Source organism: Oncorhynchus clarkii, chromosome 23, assembly GCF_045791955.1.
Source record: "Oncorhynchus clarkii lewisi isolate Uvic-CL-2024 chromosome 23, UVic_Ocla_1.0, whole genome shotgun sequence".
Taxonomy (NCBI): Eukaryota; Metazoa; Chordata; class Actinopteri; order Salmoniformes; family Salmonidae; genus Oncorhynchus; species Oncorhynchus clarkii.
In genome coordinates this window covers 1,819,790-1,840,013 of record NC_092169.1, presented here as the reverse complement: position 1 = coordinate 1,840,013, position 20,224 = coordinate 1,819,790, and the positions used below count along the sequence as shown (strand labels likewise).

Sequence of the window (20,224 nt, the reverse complement as noted above, 5' to 3'; positions counted from 1 at the left end):
AAAAGCTGGAGGAAACAACTCTCTGCATCACAGATGTTTACGAGGAAGTCCAACATTTCAAAATGAAGATGTTTCAGCGGAAACAGAACAGTTTTTTTGGATACCAGATCAAGCAGCTGATGGACAACAATTGTCAGCACAAAGGTCCAAGCAGCAACAGGACTTTGTGAAGTTCTATGACACTGTCATTACATACATTTCCTGGTGAGAAATCAAACCACTTGTCAATGTAAAGGTTCAAACTGAAACCGATCAGCCTCTGAGGACCTCTCCTTCACTGACCGGGAGCAGGTGGTGGTTGCCCTCAAAAAGACAGAGACAGTCAGTATGGACCAACTCTATGAAGAGTGTTGTGCCTGGAGGAAATACAGAAAGACAGACAGAATATCACAAAATCCACCAGTGAGAAGTGGGTGGCAGTTTTCCAAAACCCAGGGAAAGCCAACTTGATCAACATGTTCAGGATTGTCCTGAGTGTGCCAGGCTCAAATGCCTTTGTGGAGAGGATTTTCTCTCTGATGACCATTAAATGGTCAGACTCAAGAAATGGATGCAGCACAGAGGCTCTGTGACAGAGCTGATCAAAAATGAACTTCAAATATCTGTGAGCTGTGACTAGTCATGTAAGGACTTCTCTCTGGCTATGCATAAGGACCAAGGACTGCTTGAATCAGTCAAGAGCAGCAAAAAGTAGACTTGGTGAGTGACTTGTGACCCTCTTTTGCATTTGAAATGTTTTTTTTGCTGTGAAGGTCCAAATTGTGAATTCTTTGATAATTTATTTTGAGGTTTATTCACATAAGTTTACATAATGATACAGTTTTAGTAAAGCTATAGACTAAATGGAATATAAAAATGTTTTGCCTTTCCAATTGACTAAGAATATGACATACACTGTATATTCATTCACACAACACCATACCTACACCGCCGTGGCACGTCACCTTTTGTCCCTTATTTGGTAGCGAGAAAGTTGGCAACTCTAGTGTCAACCCCCAGTGGACTCTGCTCAACACCACCAAATATAGGTCAGAACCACATATCTTAATGTACATGGCACAGTCGTTGTACAGAGTTGCATGTAGAAGTGCTTTAATATGATATTTTTCTGCTATATAAATACATGCTAGAAGTATTCATATGAGGTTGCTCAAGGTTCTGAATATTTAGCTTATTTTTATTTTTTCAGCCAGGAGCTATTCAGCCCCAAAATATTGTACGACTTCGGCAACCTTTGCATCTTGTGGTTATCTGTAAGTATGGCGCTCATCAATGCCTGGAAAAGGAATTGAGGTGCCATACTAGAGATTGGTACTTTTCTTATAACCAGAGGCTGTGATTCTGGGCCTGTTTTCACTAATAGTTTTAGAGTGGGAGTTCTGATATAGGATCAGTTTAGCATTTCAGATCATAATGAATAAGATAAGGACAGGAAGGACCTGATTCTAGATCAGACACTTGAAAATACATGCACAAATACTTGGCTCTGAGTGAGTTTGTGACGTTGTATTGTTGCTGGAGCTTGCACCACTCTATGACCAGGCCATAAGATCAGTATGTCTTGTTTGCAGGAAGGAAATCTTGCTGGTTTGCCATTGCTGCTTGACAACTACACCCCTCGTATGGAGGGTCTGGCCATGTTCATCCTACATTTGGCTACTGGGGTGTGAACTGTGAACTATTCTTATCCATGACCATGTCCTATCAATATGTGATCAATATGTATCAATAAGTTCTTCTAGACTAGTGAGACTAATTGGAAGGTTTGTGTTATGTTGCGTAGATTAACTGGGACAATGACATCCTGTTCTATTCCATCAGGAAACAATACGTCCTAGAGGTGGAGGTAGGAGAGGGCAGGTATTTCACATGCACCATCTTGGGTTGTGTTCATTCGGAACCAAACAGAAGACAACGGACTGACATGGATGGACTTTGCCAATAACAAACTATCATTTGTGCTTTCTGTTGCATGCCTAATAAACACAACACTTGAGTGATTAGGATGGGCCTTGCACTTGTCAGCCTAATATAAGTGGGCAGTTGATGGCATCTAGGTTACATTTAGTAGGTACCAAGAAAGGATTCGGGAGCAAATCTTTTTGAAATGGAAGTACTGCCAGAATGCCAAATAGGAACCCAGTCTTGTGTTTTCAGTTTAAACTTTTGGTCCGATTAAAGGGATACTTTGGGGACTTTGTCTACTTCCCCAGAGTCAGATGAACTCGTGGATACCAGTTTCACGCACCAATGATAACTAGCATTAGCTAAAAAAATAAATATTTAAAAACGGCCAATTAATCGGTATCAGCTTTTTTTTGGCCCTCCAATAAATCGGTATTGGTATCGGCGTTGAAAAATCATAATCCGTCGACCTCTAGTCTGAATACTTTCCAAATACACTGTATAACAAAAACATACTTGTGTATTATTTCGTATATTAAAGTATGTGGACACCCGTTTCTGACGGGTGTATAAATTCGATCACACAGCCTTGCTATCTCCATAGACAAACTTCGGCAGTAGAATGGCCTTACTTTAGAGCGCAGTGACTTAACGTGGCACCGTCATAGGATGCTACCTTTCCAACAAGTCAGTTCGTCAAATGTCTGCCCTTCTAGAGCTGCCCCAGTCAACTGTAAGTGCTGTTATTGCGAAGTGGAAATGTCTAGGAGTAACAACGGCTCAGCCATGAAGTGGTAGGCCACACAAGCTCACAGAACGAGACCGCTGAGTGCTGAATCACGTAAAACTCATCTGTTCTCGGTTGCAACACTCACTACAGAGTTCCAAACTGCAACTGGAAGCAATGTCAGCACAAAAAAACGGTTTGTCGGGAGTTTCATGAAATGGGTTTTCATGGTAGAGCAGCCGCACATAAGCCTAAGATCACAATGCCAAGCGTCGACTGGAGTGCTGTAAACTCAAAATGTTGGTAACAAAGGGAACTGACAAAGAAAATCACTAACAACCAAACAATACAGAAAGGGGTTCAAAACGGGTTCTGAAAGGCACCCACTGAAAGTTGGCATAAGCCCCTAGTAATGGGTTCTAAAAGACAACCACCAGACAAACTAAAATAAATGCCCACAACAACTTAGGATAGAGAGCAAAAAGACTATGGAGCAAAACAGACAGGGGTTAACACCAAAACTCAGGCTTCTTTAAAACTTAAATAGGTAGAGCTCAAAATTCCACCATAGCAACACCCACCCGTGGCATGCGCTCCAGCAGGTATATTGCACTGGTCATCCCCAAAAGCAAACACTTCTTTTGGCTGCCTTTCCTTCCAGTTCTCTGCTGTCAATGACTGGAACAAATTGCAAAAATCTGAATCTGGAGTCATATCTTCCTCTCTAAATTTAAGCATCAGCTGTCAGAGCAGCTTACCGATCACTGTACCTGTACACAGCCCATCTGTAGATAGCACAGCCAACTACCTCATCCCCATATTATTACTTAACCTCTTGCTCTTTTGCACCCCAGTACTTGCACATCATCATCTGCACATCTATCACTCCAGTATTAATGCTAAATTGTAATTATTTCGCCTCTATGGCCTATTTATTGCCTACCTCCCTACTCTTCTACATTTGCACACACTGTAAATATATTTTTCTATTTTCCTTTCTATTGTTGTTATTGACTGTAGGTTTGTTTATCCCATGTGAAACTCTGTTGTTTTTGTCACACTGCTTTGCTTTATCTTGACCAGGTCCGCAGTTGTAAATGAGAACTTGTTCACAACTGGTCAACCTGGTAAATAAAGGTGAAATAAAAACATTTAAATAAAAAATTCAAGTGTAGCTCTCTCCAACATCTCTAAAGCTCCACTGGAGCACTGGGCTAGCCACTCCTAAATAGCACCTGGGCCAACACAGGTGAAACACATTCCCACTAACGAGATGGCAACCAACAGAGGTGTTATACATACTGACTGACAAGGTGACACCAATCGATGCACCCTACATGCTATAAGTGCTAAAGTCCAACTTCATAACATAAATGGAAAAACCAAAACCAAAGTTTGCTCACCACCAATAGAAAACAACTTCCATCATCAACTTAAATGCATCGCTACTTATGCATCGCCTTCTCCAAAATAAAGGAGTAGTCAATCATTAAATACAAGACAAAAACAGCCACTTAAAATAAATATATAATATTTATTTTATATAGCTGCTGAAAACGTTGACGTTTTGAAAAACGTACATATTTCTATTACTCTAATCCCCCTGGAACAAGTGCAACCAAAACAATATTCATATCTAAAACGGCAAAACGTACAGTCAAAAATCAATGGTGAGCCAGGGCTACACACAGGCTAAAGACAACACAAAACTTATGAACTGACCACCCTTGAAAGATAATCAACAACCAAGTTGTCCTTACCACAGACTTGTCTGATTTCAAAGGGAAACTCCTACAATATTCTTATTAACTTTCCTCTCTTTAAAGGGTTCACTCGATAGGCATGCTGTTGGATTGGGGCAGAGTCCCCAACGTCAATGTCATGCTCGAGTACATTTGGTTGGGTTGGCACGTCTGAGAATAAACCCTAGTATTCTAAAAGCAGTGGAACAATGTTGCCTTTTTCCTCCGGAGACAAGTATGCCAAAAATAAGTTACTCAACCGTTCAACTGGCACAGGGTGTATTGGACTTTCCTCATACTATTGAGAAGACTATAGTCAACGGTGACAGCAATGGCCACAGGCAGAACATGATTACTGGTTTCCACCAACTTTGCCTCGGATCGTAGTGGATGAAGTGTGGTTTCAACATGTTGACATGACACAGCCGAGTTTCTCCTGAGCTCTGGCGTGGCATTGATGTAATCCAGATTACACATTCTTTTCATTATGAGGTAAGGGCCTGAAAAGTGAACCTGCAACGATGACCTCAGAGAACGGGCAACAAAACCAGGACATACCCCATGCGAAAGTGCGGTTTCGGGCCTTTCAATCATACCAAACTTTAATTTTAGTTTGCGCCTTCTCCAGATTCTCACTGGCAAACTCACAGGCATGGTGTAACCTGTATTGAAAAGTGCTAACATGCTCTGACAAATTTGTTTAAGGGGTCGCCCTGCAACAATCCTTCTCTCAGCAAACTCAAAGGAAGAGTTCATTCGGACTAAACTCGAGAGATTCCTGAACAGCCTCACGTGCTGCAAATAGCACAAAAGGGACCCCTTCATCTGAGTATCTCAAACTCAAAGCAAAAGTCTGATGAAATCTCTCAAGAGCACCTTGAGTCTCAGGGTGGTAGGCACACCAAAACTCAGGCTTCTTTCAAACTTATATAAGTTGTGCTCGAAATCGCACCACAGCTGAAGTGTAGCTCTCCCCCAACATCTCTCATCAGCAGTAGGCCAGCCACTCCTAAATATCACCTGGGTCAACACAGGTGAAACACCTTCCCACTAACATGACAACCAGCACAGGTGTAACACATACTGACTGATGAGGTGACACCAATCAGTGCGCCCAACATAGTGGCGACCCATCATTCAGGGCCTGTTTTACATGTTATACAGGTTAGTTGAGGTAATTTGTAAATTGACTAAAAGGGGGGGGGGGGGGGGGTCCATTTATATAGTCTGGGTGGCCGTTTCATTAACTGTTCAGCAGTCTTATGGCTTGGGGGTAGAAGCTGTGAAGGAGCCTTTTGTTCCTAGCAGAAAGAACAGTCTATGATTTGGGTGACTGGAGTCTTTGACAATTATTTGGGCCTTCCTCTGACACCGCCTAGTATATAGGTCCTGGATGTCAGGAAGCTTGGCCCCAGTGATGTACTGGGACGTACGCACTACCCTCTGTAGCACCTTAAGGTCAGACGCCGAGCGATTGTCATACCAGGTGGTGATGCCACCAGTCAGGAATCAGGATGCTCTCGATGGTGCAGCTGTAGAACTTTGAGGATCTGGGGACCCATGCCAAATATTTTCAGTTCCCTAAGGTGGAAAAGGTGTTGATGTGCCCTCTTCACACCTGTCTTGGTGTGTTTTGGACCATGATAGTTTGTTGATGATGTGGACACCAAGGAACTTCAACATCTCAACCCACTCCATTTCATTAAGAATTACCCGTTGAGTAAAATCTTCTGACAAAACGTCAAAACGGAGCTTGAGGGCATGTTCATATGTCCTATAAGAATGGACCCATGGCTATTTGTACTGGGTGTCATCAGGGAACAGGCCCTCACTTACTTAAGCACAGCTCAATCTTATTAAAAAAGTATTATTTGTGACCTGCAAATGCACTCTCCTTAACTGGATAAAAGATCAGCCACCAACAATAAATCAGTGTATTGTGAGGTCTTCAAAGTGTTACCACTGGAGAAAATTAGTGCTAGGAACAAAGGATATTCCTATACAATGTGGGACCCCTTTTTGCTATCTCTTCCCCCTAATCTTGCAGATACCCTGAGAATTGTCAATATAAAAATTTGATTAATTTATGGGTCAAGCGGACCTCGGTCACTTTCTTGTATAAAATAGATATCTTGTTGTGTAGGTATTTTACACACTACAGCCACATGTTTTGCGAGTCAAAAACAAGGAACAAGGATACAAGGAAAATTATATAACAATAATAAAAAACATCCAACAATTTGTTCATGATTGAAGGAAAAATGTAACAAAAAAAGGGCAGTTTATATCTGGTATAGAGTTTATTCATGGAGTATTTCAATGCAGTAGGTGCCCCAGTCACAATCACTGTGTGGTCCTGAGACTTGAAACTGCTTGGCTTTCAGAGCAGTGAACAAGGTTTGAGGAGAAAGTGGTATTGTGTGACCTTAAGAGAGCCTTTTTATGTCTCTATTTGGTTACATTGTGATTTGGGGTGGGCATTCTATGTTTTCTATGATTTTGTATTTCTATGTTTTGGCCGGGTATGGTTCTCAATCAGGGACAACTGTCTATCGTTCTCTGATTGGGAACCATACTTAGGTAGCCCTTTCCCTCCTTTCAGGGTGGGAAGTTAACTTTGTTTGTGGCACATAGCCCTTAAGCTTCACGGTTGTTTTGTGGTTTGTCTGCGTCATTTCTAATAAAGGGAATATGTACGCTCACCACGCTGGTCCTCTTCATTCGACGGCCGTGACAGGTATGTAGTGCTGTCTTCTGTTGATGTTACTTGCCTTTTTTTTGCGCAAAGAACCTCGATTCATCACTCCTCTTCCAAAGAGAATTCAATACATAACCCATGCAAAAAAAATAAAAAAATAAATCCACCTTATATACACTGCTCAAAAAAAATAAAGGGAACACTTAAACAACACAATGTAACTCCAAGTGTTACGAATCCCTTTTGGCCCGACAGTCTAGGGGGGATGGTAATGAGACCCGTAACATAACTCATGCAAATTATAATTGTGACAAAGTGAGAACGAAATAACCACGACTACTGAATTCTACCGTCAAACTCAGGGTTTATTAATAAACACACGGTAATGGGGGGGAGCAGGAAAAGGGGCTGAGCTGGACCCAAGGAAAGAAACAGTAAGTATTCAAAAACACCCCTAAGCTAGACTAGCCTACTTTAACAACAGCTAACTAACCAAAAATACAGTGGGTGGTCCGCCCAGTTCTAACTAGTGTATTTAACAAAGTCTACCTACGGGTAGTGTATGCCCATGGGCGACTTGTCTTGGTTTCCCCTTTTCCCACCAGCAATCAAACAAACACCATAACCAAAAACAATACTCACAGGTGATGACAAAGTGCTATGGAGGTGCTCAAACAAAAGAGAGGTTAATACACAAAGAGAGCGTGCAACACAGACCTACAGACATGGCATTTACAGAGAGATTGAGCTCTAGAGCAAACAACTGATGGGGTTTTTAAACCAAGGGAAAGGAACTGTGATAGGGTAGGAAACAGGAGGAGGTGTGTCTTCTGATTGATGATTGGATTGGTGACTGATTGGGGAGTGATGATTTTCACCTGTGAGGGGAGAAGGAGAGAAAAGAACACCAGACACACAGACACAGGATACACACACAGGATACTTGTATCCGTAACACTCCCACCCTTAAAAGAGCAACCCTAGGGATTGCGACCACAGTACAATGAATACTCACAACAACAAAGTCAACAACCTTGCAAAACATACCACAATCATTACACACGAGACAAAGCATCCGCAAACACATTATCAGAACCCTTTTTGTGGCGGATCTCCAAATTATAATTCTGTACAATCAGTGCCCAACGCATAAGGCGCTGGTTCTGGTTGTACATTCGGTGGAGAAAAACTAAGGGGTTATGGTCAGTATATACAATCACTGGACCAATATATACTTCAAAGTACTGCAGAGCCAACAACAAAGCAAGAGCTTCTTGTTCTATTGTCGCATAGTTTGTTTGACATTTATTACATTTACGGGAAAAATAACAAACGGGACGATCCACTCCACTCTTGTCCTGCTGCAGTAGAACAGCACCAGCACCTCTGGCACTAGCATCTACCTCTAGTTTGAACAGTTGTTCACAATCCGGAGCAGCAAGTACAGGGGTACTACATAAGAGTGCTTTTGCAGATTCAAAAGATCGATTACAATCAGGAGACCACACAAATGGTCTAGCCGGACTAAGCAAATCGGTCAATGGAGCAACTACCGCAGAGAAATTTTTACAGAAGCTACAGTAGTAGCCAACCATCCCTAAAAAGCGGCGTAGCTCTCGTCTGGTGGTAGGTGCAGGGAATGCAGTTATAGCCAAGACCTTGGCATCAACAGGGCGCACCTGTTCTTGGCCAACCTCTTTACCGAGATAGGTAACAGTAGCCTTCCCAAACTCGCACTTTGCCAAGTTCAGGGTTAGAGAAGCAGCTGCCAACCGTTCACATACTACCCTTAGAGAGTCAACATGATCTGACCACTCAGACGAATAAATCACTAGGTCATCAAGGTATGCACTACAATTAGGAACGCCAGCTAATACGGAGTTAACGAGTCGTTGGAAAGTGGCTGGTGCATTTCGCATCCCAAAAGCCATGACTGAGTACTGTAGGAAGTTGTCTGGGGTCACAAAGGCAGAAATCTCAGAAGCACGTGAAGTTAACGGAACCTGCCAGTAACCTTTTAAGAGGTCCAACTTAGTTACATACTTAACAGCACCAATAGTGTCGATACAGTCGTCCAGTCTGGGTAACGGGAACGAATCTGGCATTGTGACAGAATTTACCTTTCGATAATCCGTACTTAACCTGGACGTACCATCAGGTTTAGGAACCAGAATGCAAGGAGAACTCCAAGGGCTTCAACTTGGCTTAGCCAGGTCATTCTCCAACAAATATTTCACCTCATCCCTCATTATCTTCCTCTTGGAAGCGTTGATACGATATGGGTGTTGCTTGATAGGTGTAGCATTTCCAACATTAATGTCATGTTCCAACACGTTTGTGCGAGTAGGAACGTCATTAAAGAGACATGGAAAACTGTGTAGTAGCCTCACAATATCATTGGCCTGTCCGTCCGTTAAATGAACCAGACCTGACTGGATAGACAGCAGCATTTCTGAGTTGGGCAATCTAACACACTGCTGTTGAGTATTGCGCAACTCCAATCCATCATCATCAATGTGACAGTCCACTATGATAGCAGTAGTAGCAGAGGAGACAGCAGTACCTTCCTCTGTTTTTGAACTCTCTAACTGTGTGATGGGTCGGGCGTGGTAAGCTTTCAACATGTTAATGTGACACACACGAGATTGCCGTTGTCTATCAGGAGTTTGAAGCACATAGTCAGTTTCACTTATTTTCTTTTCAATTAAATAAGGACCAGAGAAACGAGCTGACAGTGAAGATCCTGGAACAGGTAATAACACCAGTACTTGGTCACCTGGCTGTAGTGGATGAGAAACAGCCTCTTTATCATAGTGTCTTTTCATGCTCCTCTGTGAGGAAGACAGAGCTTCCTTTGCGAGAGCACAAGCTTGGTGTAGGCGCTCACGAAAGCGACTAACATAGTCCAACACATTCTCATCTCTGGTACACAACTCTTGGGACAAGAACTGTTCTTTAAGGACTTTCATTGGTCCTCTCACTGTGTGACCAAACACTAGTTCAGCCGGGCTGAAACCTAGGGACTCCTGCACAGTTTCACGAGCAGCAAACAAAACTAGAGGAACTCCCTCATCCCAATCTTTCTCAGATTCCAAACAATATTTACGTATCATAGACTTCAGTGTCTGATGCCATCTTTCAAGCGCACCCTGAGACTCTGGGTGATAGGCGCTTGACACACGGTGTGTAATTGATTAGGATTTTAACACCTGCTTGAAGAGCTTGGATAGGAAATTGGTACCTAGATCGCTTTGTACCACCTTAGGTAACCCGAATGTCGTGAAGAATTTTATTAAGGCTTTACTCACTACCGGGTCTGTAATCCTTCGCAGAGGAATGGCCTCGGGGTATCTTGTAGCCATACACATAATCGTTAACAAAAACTGGTTACCCGATTTTGTCTTCGGTAACGGTCCGACACAATCAACGACCACATGCTCGAATGGTTCACCTATGACAGGTATGGGACAAAGAGGAGCGGGAGGAATAACCTGATTTGGTTTTCCTGTTATCTGACATGTGTGGCATGTCCGACAGAACTGAGCCACATCTTGTTTTAAACCCGGCCAAAAGAACGGTCGAAGGATCCGATCATAAGTCTTTGTTATTCCTAAATGACCAGACCACTGGTGATCATGAGCAAGGGATAATACATTTTGTCGAAAGGCTGTAGGAATCACTATTTGGTAAACAGCATTCCAATCTCCACACGCGTCTACATGGGATTTCCATTTACGCATGAGGAGATTACCTTCAATGAAGTAAGCCACGTTCTTCTTCTTCACATCTTCCAAGGAGACAACACTAGAAAAACATTTAGCAAGCTTGTTGTCAACCTTTTGGTTAGCAATCAGCTGCTCACGAGTGACTGGTAACTGTATTGCATCAGCAATAAGTTCAACGTTCTTTGATTCTTTCCTGGGCTGTTTGTCAGACAGAGGTGATCAGCTTCTCAGAGGTATCACACAATCCATCCTCTTGATCAACCTCTTTGAACAGAACAGTGTTAGACAAATCTATCTCATCACCCTCTTGTCGTGCCTGAGCACGAGTGACAGCACAAGCGGGGAACACATGTGGATAACTCTGTGCCAGCTCATTAGAGAGAGAGTGGTCACTTTTATCCAATACTTCCAATACCTTTGCTCCAGCAATATCGTTACCCATTATAAAGGTCACACCTTTCACTGGCAACATAGGACGTACCCCCACTCTGAATATTCCACTGATTAACTCAGAGTGTACTTTCAAAGTGCAATGGCACTGGGACAAAACCCATTTCAATACCCTGCACTAACACACTGGAACCACAGTATGTATCGTCAGATAAGGGCAACACATCAGACAATATAAATGACTGCGCCGCACCAGTATCTCTAAGGATTTTAACCGGACGCTGAGGCGCTTCGTCATTCGTTAGGGACACAAACCCTTCGGAAATGAATGGTTCATAACTGCGGTCGGGGACTGAGACTTTCAAACTACAGTTACCCTGAGGCACCTGTTTTGTTGCAGACCTCACAACCGTACGAATTAGACCAACACCTGTTGGCGGCTTGGCACGAAGAGGCATCCCTTGTTGGCGTTTTAACAGGAAGCAATCATTAATCATATGTCCCACTTTATGACAATAGAAACAGGGACGCTCATTCTTCTGGCGTGCTTGATATACTACTGCTGGCCGACTAGGGCGAAAGGTAGGAAACTCAGTGGCTCTACTCTCAGTATGAGCCGAAAACACACTCTTGTGCGTCAACACAAACTTGTCTGCCAACACAGACGCTTCTGCCAGGGAGGATACTTTGTTTGTTTAGGTAAACTACAATGCGTTCGGGTAAGCAATTTTTAAACTCTTCCAACAAGATTAACTCCCGGAGAGAGTTGAAATCAGTTACCTTACTAGCAGAATATGTACGCTCACCACGCTGGTCCTCTTCATTCGACGGCCGTGACAGGTATGTAGTGCTGTCTTCTGTTGATGTTACTTGCCTTTTTTTTGCGCAAAGAACCTCGATTCATCACTCCTCTTCCAAAGAGAATTCAATACATAACCCATGCAAAAAAAATAAACAAATAAATCCACCTTATATACACTGCTCAAAAAAAATAAAGGGAACACTTAAACAACACAATGTAACTCCAAGTGTTACGAATCCCTTTTGGCCCGACAGTCTAGGGGGGATGGTAATGAGACCCGTAACATAACTCATGCAAATTATAATTGTGACAAAGTGAGAACGAAATAACCACGACTACTGAATTCTACCGTCAAACTCAGGGTTTATTAATTAATAAACACACGGTAATGGGGGGGAGCAGGAAAAGGGGCTGAGCTGGACCCAAGGAAAGAAACAGTAAGTATTCAAAAACACCCCTAAGCTAGACTAGCCTACTTTAACAACAGCTAACTAACCTAACTAACTAACAAACACCATAACCAAAAACAATACTCACAGGTGATGACAAAGTGCTATGGAGGTGCTCAAACAAAAGAGAGGTTAATACACAAAGAGAGCGTGCAACACAGACCTACAGACATGGCATTTACAGAGAGATTGAGCTCTAGAGCAAACAACTGATGGGGTTTTTAAACCAAGGGAAAGGAACTGTGATAGGGTAGGAAACAGGAGGAGGTGTGTCTTCTGATTGATGATTGGATTGGTGACTGATTGGGGAGTGATGATTTTCACCTGTGAGGGGAGAAGGAGAGAAAAGAACACCGGACACACACACACACACACAGGATACACACACAGGATACTTGTATCCGTAACACAAGTCAATCACATTTCTGTGAAATCAAACTGTCCATTTAGGAAGCAACACTGATTGACAAATTTAACATGCTGTTGTGCAAGTGGAATAGACAACAGGTGGAAATTATAGGCAATTAGCAAGACACCCCCAATAAAGGAGTGGTTCTGCAGGTGGTGACCACAGACCCCTTCTCAGTTCCTATGCTTCCTGGCTGATGTTTTGGTCACTTTTGAATGCTGGCGGTGCTTTCACTCTAGTGGTAGCATGAGACGGAGTCTACAACCCACACAAGTGGCTCAAGTAGTGCAGCTCATCCAGGATGGCACATCAATGCGAGCTGTGGCAAGAAGGTTTGCTGTGTCTGTCAGCGTAGTGTCCAGAGCATGGAGGCACTACCAGGAGACAGGCCAGTACATCAGGAGACGTGGAGGACAACAACCCAGCAGCAGGACCGCTACTTTCGCCTTTGTGCAAGGAGGAGCACTGCCAGAGCCCTGCAAAATGACCTCCAGCAAGCCACAAATGTGCATGTGTCTGCTTAAACGTTCAGAAACAGACTCCATGAGGGTGGTATGAGGGCCCGACGTGCACAGGTGGGGGTTGTGCTTACAGCCCAATGCCGTGCAGGACGTTTGGCATTTGCCAGAGAACACCAAGATTGGCATATTCGCCACTGGCGCCCTGTGCTCTTCACAGATGAAAGCAGGTTCACACTGAGCACATGTGACAGACGTGACAGAGTCTGGAGACGCTGTGGAGAACGTTCTGCTGCCTGCAACATCCTCCAGCATGACCGGTTTGGCGGTGGGTCAGTCATGGTGTGGTTTGGCATTTCTTTGGGGGGCCGCACAGCCCTCCATGGGATCGCTTGAGGTAGCCTGACTGCCATTAGGTACCGAGATGAGATCCTCAGACCCCTTGTGAGACCATATGCTGGTGCGGTTGGCCCTGGGTTCCTCCTAATGCAAGACAATGCTAGACCTCATGTGGCTGGAGTGTGTCAGCAGTTCCTGCAAGAGGAAGGTATTGATGCTATGGACTGGCCCGCCCGTTCCCCAGACATTAATCCAATTGAGCACATCTGGGACATCATGTCTCGCTCCATCCACCAACCAATGGAAACGTTGCACCACAGACTGTCCAGGAGTTGGCGGCTGCTTTAGTCCAGGTCTGGGAGGAGATCCCTCAGGAGACCATCTGCCACCTCATCAGGAGCATGCCCAGGCGTTGTAGGGAGGTCATACAGGCACGTGGAGGCCACACACACTACTGAGCCTCATTTTGACTTGTTTTAAGGACATTACATCAAAGTTGGATCAGCCTGTAGTGTGGTTTTCCACTTTCATTTTGAGTGTGACTCCAAATCCAGACCTCCATGGGTTGATAAATTTGATTTTCATTGATAATTTGTGATTGTTGTCAGCACATTCAACTATGTAAAGAAAAAAGTATTTAATAAGAATATCATTCATTCAAATCTAGGATGTGTTATTTTAGTGTTCCCTTTATTTTTTGAGCAGTGTATATACACACAGTTGTCATTTGCACATTTATTTTCAAGAAATCTTTTAAAATAAATATTTTTTACATTCAATAAAATCTCAACAATTGGTTCTATATTTCATCAAATCATGACTGCACCTTTAAATACATTTTGTACAAGTTATTATATTTGTTTAGAATCTTAAGATAATGTAAAACCCTCAGTCTCTAGGTGTTAGAAGGCACTTCACTGTGTGAGGAATTATAGATAGGTGCAGGCCAGAGAGCAGCCGTGAGGGTTTAACCGTTCAAAATAGTCATTCATGCAACTTATCAAAAAATACAAAACACAAATAGCCAAGCACCCAGCCAGAGAGAAGTAAAACCTTGTGAATAATATGTAGTCCAGTAATGAGTTGCGAATTTCTTAAGATTCATCTTCCCCTAATAACTATGGTTTAATAGGTTGAGTCTCCCTTCGAAAGACACTGGCACACAAAAGACAAACCAATGCCTATATTTTATTTAAAAAAATACTTTTGCCTCTCTGCTACCAGTGTTTTTTTTCTGTAAGTGTTTTTGGTTTTGCTACACAAGTGTTCCTGAGGAAGAATGAAAACGTGCTCCAGATGCAATATGGCAGTCAAAGGTACGAGTTAAACAGCTTCTGTGGCAATCCAGCGGCCTTCTCTGCTGAGACAGAAGGGCGTTCCGATTGGCCTTCATCTTCTCAAGGCTCTTTACTAGGTGGTTGTTGGTCAGCTCCATCTCCTCAATCTTATCTAGTGCAATCTGCAGCTGTGGGGGAAAAAAATAGGGGAATGGTTAGAAAAAAAGCTTAGACTGTTTTATGTCAAATCAAACATCAGCCACTGACATTTGTTTATCTATTTTTTTGTTCCTTACCTCTTTTTGAAGTTTCCTTTTTTCAATTTTCAGTTCATCTTCTATTTTCTCTGAGTTATCAGCTAATGCCTTGTATCTGCACACTTGTCCTTCAAGTCTGTTGCTCTAGATATGAGGATAATGAAACAAAAACAAATTAAACACAACCTTCACATTTGAAGCTGACATTTATTTTCATTTTCTCATTCAAACACAAATGTATGTATATTAATGTGTCTGGTTCAGCAGTTTGCATTTGGTCAGCTCGGGTACATATGGAAAGTATGTCAGTGTTTCCATGACTTACGTTTTGTTCCATTATGCCCATTTCCTGTTCTGCCTTCAAGAGCTTGAACTTGTATTCACTTATCTGTCTGTTGGCATCTCCTGCAGACAGTAAAAGATTAGAACGTTTGAGTTAGTACATTTACATTACAAGGGAATTAAGATGTGAGCCTTGCTGTTAGTTTATTTTTGGCAGTGTATGTTTAATGTAAAGTGAGTGTGCATAGGCTTTGTATCAATGGTGACATGTATGCCTTTGTATGTTTTCAATGGTGTGAATGGTAGTGTGAACTTTTGTAGGTTTGGGTAGGAACCAAACTTACTTTGCATCTCAATGAAGTGCAGGTCAGTGCCATTCTCCATCCTCTCACCATCTGTGAAGGCATTATCCATCTTGGAGTGCTTCTGCATTTCATCCTCCAGTTGCATTTTCAACTTCCTGATCTAAGGGACAACACACAGAATGGACAGCATGACTTATAGCTGAACAGACAGTTAAAAAAGACATGAGAAAATAGTCAAGAGGAAACTAGTATAGCCCTGCCAGACATCACTGGGGTCGAAGAGGAAAATTACACATGTACCTGGGCTAAGAGTTTGTCCCTTTGATCCGCAAACTTTTGTATTCTAACATCTGCAAAGGAGAAAAAATATGATAATTATAAAAAAGGTGCCTTGCAACTATGACCGCAGCACCATTGTGCTAAAATAACAATGAAGTGCGCCCCCTGGTGTATTATTGACTGAATAACACATGTACATCACCAATATTAATTCATTTATTTCTCCCACCGCTCCCTTTAGGAGAACCTGTTCTTTCCCTTCCACTCACCCAGAGACCCTTCTCCTGCTGACTCCAGCACCTGGCCAGCCTCCTGTGTGACCACGGTGATCCCTGCGGCTGGGTCGTTATGGTTGATGTCCCCGTTAGGCATTCCCTCTGGGATGATGGCCAGACCGTGTTTCTAAGGAGTCAAAGGTACACAGGGTTAAAAGAGGATCTCAACACAGAGGGGCAATGTCCCAATATCCACACTAGCATACCACTCAGTGTGAATTGAAAGTATGTTCATTGAAAATTGGCCTAGAGTGAGGCAGCAGAGGAGGGTTTACAACTTAATGTATTTCACAGTTTGAAATGCAATAAGCCACTGAGCTGTATGAAGTAATGGTTTACTGAGGTTTCCATTGCTTGTACACAGACTGACAGACACACAGCATACACTTAGTATACAAAACATTAAGAACACCTGCTCTTTCCATGACAGACTGAACAGGTGAAAGCTATGATTCCTTATTGATGTCACTTGTTAAATCCACTTCACTCAGTGTAAATTCAGAGGAGATGACAGATTAAATAAGGATTTTAAGACTTGAGACATGGATTGTCGTTCTTTGCTTCACGGAAACATGGCTCACTCAAGAGACTATTGGAGTCGGTGCAGCCAGCTGGTTTCTTCACGCATCGCGCCGACAGAAAAAAGCATCTTTCTGGTAATGTTGTGAATGGTAATGTATGTTTTGAATGGTAGTGTGAACTTTTGTAGGTTTGGGCAGGAACGGGACTTACTTTGCATCTCAATGAAGTAGGGGGTATGCCTTATGATTAACGAGGCGTGGTGTGATCAAGTCCTTCTGTTCACCTGACTTACAATTCCTCACAATCAAATGTCGACCGCATTATCTACCAAGGGAATTCTCTTCAATTATAATCACAGCCGTATATATTCCCCCCCAAGCAGACACATCGATGGCCCTGAACAAACTTTATTTGACTATGTAAACTTTAAACCACATACAGTGCCTTGCGAAAGTATTCGGCCCCCTTGAACTTTGCGACCTTTTGCCACATTTCAGGCTTCAAACATAAAGATATAAAACTGTATTTTCTTGTGAAGAATCAACAACAAGTGGGACACAATCATGAAGTGGAACGACATTTATTGGATATTTCAAACTTTTTTAACAAATCAAAAACTTAAAAATTGGGCGTGCAAAATTATTCAGCCCCTTTACTTTCAGTGCAGCAAACTCTCTCCAGAAGTTCAGTGAGGATCTCTGAATGATCCAATGTTGACCTAAATGACTAATGATGATAAATACAATCCACCTGTGTGTAATCAAGTCTCCGTATAAATGCACCTGCACTGTGATAGTCTCAGAGGTCCGTTAAAAGCTCAGAGAGCATCATGAAGAACAAGGAACACACCAGGCAGGTCCGAGATACTGTTGTGAAGAAGTTTAAAGCCGGATTTGGAAACAAAAAGATTTCCCAAGCTTTAAACATCCCAAGGAGCACTGTGCAAGCGATAATATTGAAATGGAAGGAGTATCAGACCACTGCAAATCTACCAAGACCTGGCCGTCCCTCTAAACTTTCAGCTCATACAGAGATGCTCATCAGAGATGCAGCCAAGAGGCCCGTGATCACTCTGGATGAACTGCAGAGATCTACAGCTGAGGTGGGAAACTCTGTCCATAGGACAACAATCAGTCGTATATTGCACTGATATATTGCACGTATATTGCATTGAACTTTTTGGCAACAGTGCAAAACGTTATGTTTGGCGTAAAAGCAACACAGCTCATCACCCTGAACACACCATCCCCACTGTCAAACATGGTGGTGGCAGCATCATGGTTTGGGCCTGCTTTTCTTCAGCAGGGACAGGGAAGATGGTTAAAATTGATGGGAAGATGGATGGAGCCAAATACAGGACCATTCTGGAAGAAAACCTGATGGAGTCTGTAAAAGACCTGAGACTGGGACGGATATTTGTCTTCCTACAAGACAATGATCCAAAACATAAAGCAAAATCTACAATGGAATGGTTCAAAAATAAACATATCCAGGTGTTAGAATGGCCAAGTCAAAGTCCAGACCTGAATCCAATCGAGAATCTGTGGAAAGAACTGAAAACTGCTGTTCACAAATGCTCTCCATCCAACCTCACTGAGCTCGAGCTGTTTTGCAAGGAGGAATGGGAAAAAATTTCAGTCTCTCGATGTGCAAAACTGATAGAGACATACCCCAAGCGACTTACAGCTGTAATCGCAGCAAAAGGTGGCGCTACAAAGTATTAACTTAAGGGGGCTGAATAATTTTGCACGCCCAATTTTTCAGTTTTTGATTTGTTAAAAAAGTTTGAAATATCCAATAAATGTTGTTCCACTTCATGATTGTGTCCCACTTGTTGTTGATTCTTCACAAAAAATACAGTTTTATATCTTTATGTTTGAAGCCTGAAATGTGGCAAAAGGTCGCAAAGTTCAAGGGGGCCGAATACTTTCGCAAGGCACTGTACCTCTCCTGTTTTGGCCTTTGCCTTGATGTCAGCCAGCTCATCCCTCTCATTCCTAATGCAATCAAATAACTCTTTCTGCCTTTCTAGGGCTTGGTGGCCACACACTGGAGGGAGAGAAGACAAAAGGAAAGAAAGGAGAGAAGTATAGGAACAGTTGGAAAGACTGATACGTACAGTATATGCATGCACACTGCAATGACCTTTGTACATGCACATATGTCTGTATAGACCTGCAAATGGTACACCAGAATGGTACGGTTGAGTTGGAAAGGCAAAGTGGCAGATGTTGACAACCACCACATGCTCACATAAAACACCACGTGACAAAACAGTTATGTAAGGGAGAGCTAAAGGCCAAATAAAAAGATCAATCTGACACTAGACAGGCAGAGCTTTAAGTCTAGGCCTACATAACTTAAATGGATTTCATGCTGTCATTTCAGGGTAAATAAATGAGTTTTAAAGGGGAGAAATTTCTATTTTTTTCCCCCGATACACATCAAATGCTTGCAGGTTCACAGTTTCCCTTGCACGAACTAAACTTTACGGATTGCAAACACAACCTACATCTTAACCTAAAATGACCACAGCATCCAAAGTTTATTAAATTAGTGAACCCACAATCATCATATCACATGCAAATTTAGGGAAACTAAACTGAATTAGAATTGGTCCAACAACTACTGGCTATTATCCAGAGTCCCTGTCATGCAACTATGAGAGGCAATAAACTGTTTAGGACCAGTCGATTACCCGATACAGATTTCATTGATCGGTGAATCAGCACCAAGTTTCCTTCAGGCAACTCTACAGCTTTATATGGGTGGCCCGATTCTTTAATCCTTCTGCTGAGTTGTCCACTGATACATTTAAAAGGAATTGGACTGATGTAAGGAATATGGTGGAAACTCCCTCCAGCCATGCTTGCACCAACTCAATGCTTTTAAATACACGAGAAGGAAGTGAACGACTGTACACTTCTGGGTGAAAGGTATTGAATCTAAACACAAACCTTAAATTTCCATTTGGTCAGAGAGAAACATACAAACCAAAACAACACAAGCTGTCTGTGCACATCTATTGCCTCTCACAATCCTTCAGAGTCCCCCCAAGCGTGACCTCCTACCCCAATGTTTTTGTCCTTCCAGTTTATCGTTTCCTACAGGGCAAACACCTCTCTGGTGAGGGTCTCAAACTTAGCCTGGATTCGCTGGTTCTCCTTTAGTGGTATTGCGTACAGAGAGAGAGAGAGAGACCGGGTCAAATAGAATGAAAAACAGAATAAAATAGATGAAAAGGATGGAAAGAGAAATGACAGGATGAAACAAATGTAGATAGCCTTGAATAGAAATTGAGTGATAAAGTGATGACAAGTAAGGGACCAGAAAAAAAAGACAGGTGGCCAGAAAATGATCTGGAGTAGAGATAATTTCAGTAT

General features: G+C 42.6%; 1 pseudogene; it reads right to left on the bottom strand.

Annotated features, from left to right (window-relative positions):
• Positions 1 to 252: 252 nt before the first annotated feature.
• Positions 253 to 20,224, bottom strand: part of LOC139381967 (leucine-rich repeat flightless-interacting protein 2-like) — a 31,784-nt pseudogene continuing 11,812 nt past the window's right edge.